The following is a 9,172-nucleotide window of genomic DNA, read 5'->3' as shown; positions in this document are numbered from 1 at the left end:
CCCCCCCCCCCCCCCCCCCCCCCCCCAGTCGTTCGCAGTCTCCAAGGTTTGAACAGTACACAGGAAACAAAGTGAGAGAGAGAGAGAGAGAGAGAGAGAGAGAGGCACACAAAACGTTATATCAATAGATTCACAAAGTGCGTGCCAGTGTGTGTCTGTCTCTGTCTCTGTCTGTCTGTCTGTCTGTCTGTCTGTCTCTCTCTTTATATATATATATATATATATATATATATATATATATATATATATATATATATATTACTATTTTGTTACATACATAGAAAGAAAGAATAAAGAATAAAAGGAAAAAAAACCCAAGAACTTGAAGAAAAACAAACACATCAATACATCACAAGGTAAGCAGATTAACCCAAATTTTCGGAATCTGTTGTTTCTTCCTCAAGGGGTCATTCACTTATCTGTCTACTTTTTCATTCATCCATTATTTATTTTTACTCAATTATTCACCCATTTATTTATTTTCACATTCACTGCATTCAGTGTCATCATGCTCGCCATTATCATCATCATCATTCTCATCAATATCATCATCATCATGATAGTTATCTATCATTTTCAAAGTCGATCACTGACCATGATGATGCTCAGTTTTGATTCTTGCCAGTGACGGGCGCAATAGCCGAATGGTTAAAGCGTTGGACTTTCAATCTGAGGGTCCCGGGTTCGAATCTCGGTGACGGCGCCTGGTGGGTAAAGGGTGGAGATTTTTACGATCTCCCAGGTCAACAAATGTGCAGACCTGCCAGTGCATGAACCCCCTTCGTATGTGTACGCAAGCAAAAGATCAAATACGCACGTTAAAGATCCTGTAATCCATGTCAGCGTTCGGTGGGTTACTGGTGGAAACAAGAACATACCCTGCATGCACACCCCCGAAAGCGGAGTATGGCTGCCTACATGGCGGGGTAAAAACTGTCATACACGTAAAAGCCCACTCGTGTATATACGAGTGAACGTGGGAGTTGCAGCCCACGAACAAAGAAGAAGAAGAAGAAGAAGATACTTGCCAGCGTTACTTAACACCGGTCCACTCACAGTCGTCATACACATAAACAGAACCATAATGACCATCATCCCATCATCGACTTTTTGACTCACTTGTGTAAACAAGTCTATGTTTTAACCCGGTGTTCGGTTGTCTGTGTGTGTGTGTGTGTGTGTCTCCGTGGTAAACTTTAACATTGACATTTTCTCTGCAAATACTTTGTCAGTTGACACCAAATTTGGCATAAAAATAGGAAAAATTCAGTTCTTTCCAGTCATCTTGTTTAAAACAATATTGCACCTCTGGGATGGGCACACAAAAAAAAAAAAAAAAAAAAATGAAGCCTAATTATATGCAAACTGCATTTACTGTTATATTTATATTTTTTGTATTCTCTAAACTTGGCACTTTGATCTGATATTCTGACCCAACAACAAGAGCAGTCATTATTATCATTTTTTTGTTCAAACAGGAACTTCTTTTGCTAAGCATGGAATTTTTATTTATTTTGCAAACGTTTTGGTGCAGATAGTAAAAAAGGGAAATTACTCTGTAATTAATGCTAGGGGACTTAATTTGCTTTAAACTGATCTTTCTCATTTTAAACATTACATTTTGAAATTATACTCAATACACAAAAAGCTTGATTTTTTTTTTTTTTTAAGTGTATCACAAGTGAGTCTTGAAGGCCCTGCCTCTCTTGTTTTCTTGTTTTCTTTCTTTCTTTTTTCTTTTTTTTAACTTTTTTTTTTCAACGCCGCCAGTATTATCATCACCGTCAACACATTTAAGAACGGGAAGAATGAGCCAGTCACTTACATCAGGAGCTGCTGAAGACTGTTGTCTGTAACAAAACAGGATCATTGCAATATTATTGCAAATAACACTCTCTCTATTACTACTACTAATAATAATTCATAACATAAGGAGGGGAGAGGGGGGGGGGGGGCATCTTAATTGACGGAAGCATCCGCGCATCATGCCATTACTATTCCACACTGCCACATTATGTCTTGCTATTACTATTCCACATCCCTACGGGCGCAATAGGATCTCAAGTTGAAACCTCGGAAATTTATCTGTTTTATTGAGACATCTTGCTATAGCGCATATTCTTGAATCTCTATGCGCCTGGTGGGTAAAGGGTGGAGACTTTTCCGATCTCCCAGGTCAACATATGTGCAGACCTACTTGTGCCTGAACCCCCTTCAAGTTCGTGTGTGTACGCACGCAGAAGATCAAATACGCAAATCAAAAGAACCTGTAATCCATGTCAGCGTTCGGTGGGTTATGGAAACAAGAACATACACCGTATGCGCACCCACGAAAACGGAGTATGGCTGCCTACATGGCGGGGTAAATAAACGAAACGGTCATACACGTAAAATGTTACATGTCTGAGTGTGTATTTGAGCGTGACTTAAACCTGACTGAATGACACAGGAAACGAATGATGAGCGTCCAGTGACAACCGTCAGTCGGATTTACCCAGGTAGACAGCCTGTTTTGCCAGTGACGCCGTAGTTGTAGGCGCTTAAAAGTATCCATATCATTCATTCATTCATTCCCGCATTGTGTCCCCCCACTACACATCCCAACATCGCATTGTGTAGTTGTGAATGTGTAGCTTTTATCCTACACGTTTGACTGATTGATTGATTGATACGGATACTAATATAGCGCCTATCCTCGGTCGGAGACCAAACTCTAAGCGCTTTACAAACACGGGGTCATTGGCAAAACAGGCTGCCTACCTGGGTAAAGCCGACTGACGGATGCCACTAGGCGCTCATCATTCGTTTCCTGCGTCATTCAATCAGATTTCAGGCACGCACACATACACACTCAGACAGACATGTAACACGATCTTCCTGTCTGTGTGAGCGTCGATCTGAATTGTTGTTGTTGTTGTTGTTGTTAGTAGTAGTAGTAGCAGTAGTAATAGTAGCAGTAGTAACAGCAGCAGCAGAAGTATCTTTTTTTTCTTCTTCTTTTTTTAATTTATTTTATTTTATTTTTTAGTTAAGCATGTGTGTGAATGACTGGTGTGAAAGCATTTTTGATTTGTCTCTGCGCAGGATTGGGCGCTATATAAATACTAATCATCATCATCAACTTCATCATCATCATCATCATCAGTATTTTTATCATTAGTAGTGGTCGGTCGAGCCTTTTCATCATCTGCTGTTCTTCTTCTTCTGCGTTCACTCGTATGCACACGAGTGGGCTTTTACGTGTATGACCGTTTTTACCCCGCCATGTAGGCAGCCATACTCCGTTTTCGGGGGTGTGCATGCTGGGGTATGTTCTTGTTTCCATAACCCACCGAACGCTGACATGGATTACAGGATCTTTAACATGCGTATTTGATCTTCTGCTTGCATATACACACGAAGGGGGTTCAGGCACTAGCAGGTCTGCACATATGTTGACCTGGGAGATCGTAAAAATCTCCACCCTTTACCCACCAGGCGCCGTCACCGTGATTCGAACCCGGGACCCTCAGATTGACAGTCCAACGCTTTAACCACTCGGCTATTGCGCCCGTCGATCTGCTGTTCAAATATGGAACTCTTTGCCTCACGACGTCCGTCACAGCCCCTCACTACCTTCATTTTAAATCTAACCTCAAGACTTTCCTCTTCCAGCAGCACTTCCTCTAGACCCCCTCTCATACATGAAAGTAGTTAGTTGATTGTGTAGGTATATTTGTAACGCTGTACTGTGTGTGCGTTGAATGTAGGGATGGATGGATGGATGCATACATGTATGTATGTATGTATGTATGTATGTATTGTACATAAAGTTTCTATGGGCATATATATATATATATATATATATATATATATATATATATATATATATATATGTGTGTGTGTGTGTGTGTGTGTGTGTGTGTGTGTGTGTGTGTGTGTGTTTATTGTGCATCATTGTGAGTTGAGGACTGAGTGTGTTTCGTATGCGTATGCGTGTGGATTGTAAAGCGTTGTGCAATGAGGATGGCGCTGATAAATGTCCAGTTATCATCATTATAATAATTATTCTTATTCCAGACACTGACCCTGGGGTGACGCGGTCGGTGTTTGTGTGAGCTGGGAGCTGGCCATGGCCACGAGCGTCACCGCCACCACCTGGAATCAAACCCAAAACTCCTTGCAGCTCTGTGGAAACGCAGAGTGAAAAGCTGATTAGGACCGGGTAAAAATGAAATGACAGACAAGTCAGATGAGATACGAACTTAAAGGTGCCAGCGGCATTGCTTAGGACTAACTTTTTGACAGTTACACGTGACTAAATGCCTTCGTTGACCGAACTTCGCCATTGGTCAGTTCCATACTACACACAGTTAGTAGCGGGTTACGACCATACTAGGCTTTTATGTCCGAGAAATGCAACTGGCTTAGGAGAAAAGCCAAAGACGATGGCCCGTGCTTAATCTGTATATGTATGTAAGTATGTATGTATGTATGAAGGAGGGTGGCCTTTCTCCCAAGTTTGACTGGAAAATCAAACAGAGCATCCAGTCATTCGCATAAACTGAGGTACTGTGTGCAGCACTGAAAAGGAACCCCAAACTCCTTGCAGCTCTTTGGAAACGAAGAGTGGACAGGTGATGAGGACCGGGTAAAAAATAAATGACAGACAAATCAGATGACATACGGACTTAACTCTTTCACTTCCAAGCTCGCATTTATGCACAGGCGTGGTAGAGGACCCATGTCACTGAAAGGTGACCATTCATTGGTCTGTTATCCATGAACCTGCTGCTCTTAATGTTCGGTGGTAGGATAGGCCATATTTTCTATACATCTCAGGAGGAATCCCCAGCTATTCTTTGCCATTGTCTTTTCTGTGTTTATACCACAAGGGAATTTTGTACTCTAAATTGACTGGCGGTGAAAGGGTTAATTAAAGATGCCAGTCGCATTGCTTGGTTCTAACTTTCTGACAGTTGATGATGGAGTCTCCCGTCGGTCCGACGGATGAGTAGGCAGGCAGGCTTATCTGTCGGTGTGTGTCCTCATATGGGAGAAGAGGCCGATTCTGGATGCGCAGCACTTCCCACAGGTGTTGCAAGGGAAAACGTCTCCAGAAGTTGAGCCCTGCTTCCTTCGCTCACGCTTCTCCTTGATGGCCAGCGTTCTCTTGTTTTCAAACGTCTTTATGCCACTAGAGCACATCATCCTCCAGCGACAGCGGTCAAGGAAGCGATGTCTATGTCACAGGCTTTGAGGTTTGTCTTCAAGGTGTCCTTGAAGCGCTTGCAGGGTCTTCCAAGTTCACGGTGGCCTTCCTTCAGTTGGCCATATAAAAGCATCTTCGGGATCCTGCTGTCTGTCATGCGGACAACGTGTCCTGTCCAGCGTTTGACAGTTACACGTGACTAAATGCCTACGTTGACCGAACTACGCCATTGGTCAGTTCCATACTGCACACAGTTAGTAGCGGGTTACGACCACACTTGGCTCTTCCGTCCGAGCGATGCAACTGGCTTAGGAGAAAAGCCAAAGACGATGGCCCGTGCTTAATCTGTATATGTATGTATGTATGTATGTATGTATGTATGAAGGAGGGTGGCAGAATGGTTAAGACACTCATCTGCCGATACAGAGTCCGTGAGGATCTGGGTTCGAATCCCGCTCTCGCCCTTTCTCCCAAGTTTGACTGGAAAATCAAACTGAGCATCTAGTCATTCGCATGAGACGATAAACTGAGGTACTGTGTGCAGCACTGAAAAGGAACCCATGGCAACGAGGGTGTTGTTCTCCGGCAACAAATCTGTAGAAGACATCCACTCTAATAGGTGCGCAAATATGTATACATGCACTCAAGGCCTGACTTAGCGCGTTGGGTTATGCTGCTGGTCAGGCATCTGCTTAGCTGATGTGGTGTAGCGTATATGGATTTGTCCCAACGCAGTGACGCCTCCTTGAGAAACTGAAACTGAAACTCTGTGTGTCGATTACTCACCTACTACTTTCATATACAAGCGAATAAACAGAAAAATAAAACAAACAAACAAAAACAAACAAACAAACAAAAAAAACCTTTAAAAGAAAGTCGAAAGATGATTCATCCTTCGTCGATCTATGCATGTATGTATGTATGTATGTATCTATCTGTCTGTCTGCCTGTCTATCTATCTATGTGTCAATCAATCTTATAAATACTGAGCCACAGAGAAAGACACACACACACACACACACACACACACACACACACACACACACACACACACACACACACACACACCAACAGACACTTACAAAGCAAAACAAAACTTGATACTTACAAAGAAAAACGCGAGACGATTCATCATCGATCGTCGAAGAAAAACGGGTGGAATTCAACAGAAGATAATAAGCCAAACAGGTACGCAGAGCCTTCCAACTCAACAATGCCCCTGACAGTGCTTTCTGGCGAAAGATCTCACTCGAGCAGAAGAAGCTGGAAAGAACTGCAGCTGAAAGATGAAGATGAAAACCCAAGTTTGTTCCACAAGGAGTGTTGTGAGTGGGTGTGCTAGAAAGAGACTGGGTATTAGGAGGTGTTTTTATAGCAGTTGTTTGACCTTGGGAGGTGACGCCCTGTTGTTTGTTTACATGCAGCGTGTTTGACGTATGTCTCACGTGATCCGGGTCCCTGGTGGTGACATGTGCGTGTTTCATTGCACGCGCCAGGTTGTCATTGTAATGGATCCTGGTGATCCATCACCCGTGGACGTGGACGTTCTCTCCTGTTGCCCTGTTTCTGTTTCTCTCTCTCTGTCTTTCTTTCTTTGTTTGTCTCCAGCTGCCTCTATGTCTTCGTTGTCTGTCGTATCTTCATCTCTCTGTCTCTCTTTCTTCCTTTCTCTCGTCCTATCTCTCTCTTTCTCTCTGGCTCAGTATTTATCTCAGAAGATTGTTCTCTCTCTCTCTCTCTCTAACTCTGTGTGTGTGTGTGTGTGTGTGTGTGTGTGTGTGTGTGTGTGTGTGTGTGTGTGTGTGTGTGTGTGTGTGTTTCTCTGTGACTCAGTATTTATCTCAGAAGACTGTTCTCTCTCTCTCTCTCTCTCTCTCTCTCTCTCTCTCTGTGTGTGTGTGTGTGTGTGTGTGTGTTGCTCAGTATTTATCTCAGAAGATTGTTTTCTCTCTCTCTCTCTCTGTGTCGCTGTCTCTCTCTCTGTGTGGCTCAGTATTTATCTCAAAAGATTGTTCTCTCTCTCTCTCTCTCTCTCTCTCTCTCTCTCTCTCGCCTTCCCTCCCTTCCCTCCCTTCCTCCCTCCCTGCCTCTCTTTCTCCCTCCCCATCTCTATCCAATCTGTATCTTCATCTGTCTCTTTTGCCTACCTTCCCTCCCTCTCTCTCTCTCTCTTTCCCTCCCCCCCTCTCTCTCTCATATTGATTTATGTTGTGTTTGTTTGTTTGATCTTATGTCTCCTGATAATGTATTGTTCCCCCCTGTCACAAGGACTGTACAGTCAATGACAGTAAAGCATCAAAGCGTCAAAAAAAAAAAAAAAAAAAAAAAAAAAAGCGTCTCTCTCTCTCTCTCGCCTTCCCCCTCCCTCTCGCTCTGCCTCCTCCTCTCAATCTAATCTGTATCTTCATCTATCTCTTTCGCCTTCCCTCCCCTCCCCCTCTCTCCCTCTCTCCCCCTCTCCTTCCACCACCTCTCCCTCTCTCACTCCTACTCTTTATCTGCTCTCCAGACTTTTTTTTTTTAAGGTATTTGATTTAGTGTCAAGTTGGTGACTTAATGAAATGGAGTTTAGTGCGTGGTAGAATTCATACAACATCAATAGCTCTTGTGTACTGTTGTTCTCTCTCTCTCTCTCTCTCTCTCTCTCTCTCTCTCTCTCTCTCTCTCTCTCTCTCATCTCGACTATTTTTTTTTTTTAATTAACAAAACTGGAAATATTACCACTATACAAGCAATTCGACTACACTAAAATGGTCCTCATGTTCAAAGTACACAAAAACATGTCACCACCATACCTCAGTGACCTTCTTCAACGGGCATCAGAGCGTTACGGTTCAGATAATTATATTCTGCCTCGTGTGCGCATCGATTTGTACAAATTTAGCTTTGCATTTTTTGGACCATCTGTTTGGAACTTTCTTCCTTCGTTCATTAAGACGTGCGATTCATTACGTTCCTTCAAATCAACATTCGAAAACTTTTGCTCCACTAACAATAGGCCCACAAAGCAAATTTTACCAGCTGAAAAAGATAGAAAATCATGCTTTTTTGTGAAATTTGCGTCTATACCTTTACATGCAGTGAATTTATTTTATTTTCTACCTTTGTGCTGTAATGTTTTACTTGTTCGCCTGTTGATTGGATGTTATTATCTGTAACATCTGCATCAGCAAATTAATCACTTATGTATATGTACAATGATAAAGTTGTGTTTCTCTGTTCTCTTTATGTCCGCTATTTGTTTCTCACTTCGGTCATGTTTCTGTATGTGCATAAGTGTGTGTGTGTGTGTGTGTGTGTGTGTGTGTGTGTGTGTGTGTGTGTGTGAGTGAACCCTGTGTACATAACCATGACGAGCACAGAAACACACACACACACACACACACACACACACACACACACATGTTAACATGAAAGAGTCAGCTGCAAAACCACATCATAATCCTGTTCCTTTTAGGGAAATGTTGAAAGCAGATTTTGATATCAGTCATTCTGAAACAAAAAAGGAAGAAAACATCAATAATACGACAAGTAATACCAGAATCCATATAGCAGAAAAATATCACAGTCATCTCCATATATTTACAGATGGATCTGTTCTTGATGACAAAAATGCTGGTGCGGCTTTCTATGTAGCCGTGTACCGAGTGGTTACTGAAGGGGTACGGCACAAAAGACTTAACTAATTGATTGATTGAATAAAAGGATAGACAAGATCCCACGCACAGGCCAGGGACATATAGAGGCCAGTCACAAATGGGTTTTTCTATTGTTTTATTTACAATAGTTACATGGAGAAAAACTAAGAGAAGAAGATATCTAGGAGAACTAAGAAGAAGAAGAAGACTAGAAGAGAACTAGTCTAAGAGAAGATAAAAAGAGAAGAAGACAATGCTAAGAGAAGAAGACAGTGCAGCGATACGTAGCGAGGTGTCAGCTGTTGTGGGGACACACACAACACACTGCCCGCGACACAGCAAG

The 9,172-nt window shown here is 42.5% G+C and overlaps 1 long non-coding RNA gene across 1 annotated transcript in view; it reads right to left on the bottom strand.

Moving 5' to 3' along the window:
• The window catches only part of LOC143276153 (uncharacterized), an 8,022-nt gene extending 1,476 nt beyond the window's left edge, over positions 1–6,546 (bottom strand). The window contains exons 1-3 of the long non-coding RNA XR_013053510.1: positions 6,300–6,546; positions 4,068–4,137; positions 1,826–1,850 (exon numbers count right to left, since the gene is read on the bottom strand). This is a non-coding gene — a long non-coding RNA (uncharacterized LOC143276153). The remainder of the gene's footprint in view (positions 1–1,825; positions 1,851–4,067; positions 4,138–6,299) is intronic.
• Between the last annotated feature and the right edge of the window lie 2,626 nt (positions 6,547–9,172).

The sequence above is a fragment of the Babylonia areolata genome, chromosome 31 (assembly GCF_041734735.1).
Source record: "Babylonia areolata isolate BAREFJ2019XMU chromosome 31, ASM4173473v1, whole genome shotgun sequence".
Lineage (NCBI taxonomy): Eukaryota > Metazoa > Mollusca > Gastropoda > Neogastropoda > Buccinidae > Babylonia > Babylonia areolata.
This window is presented reverse-complemented; position numbering and strand designations above follow the sequence as displayed.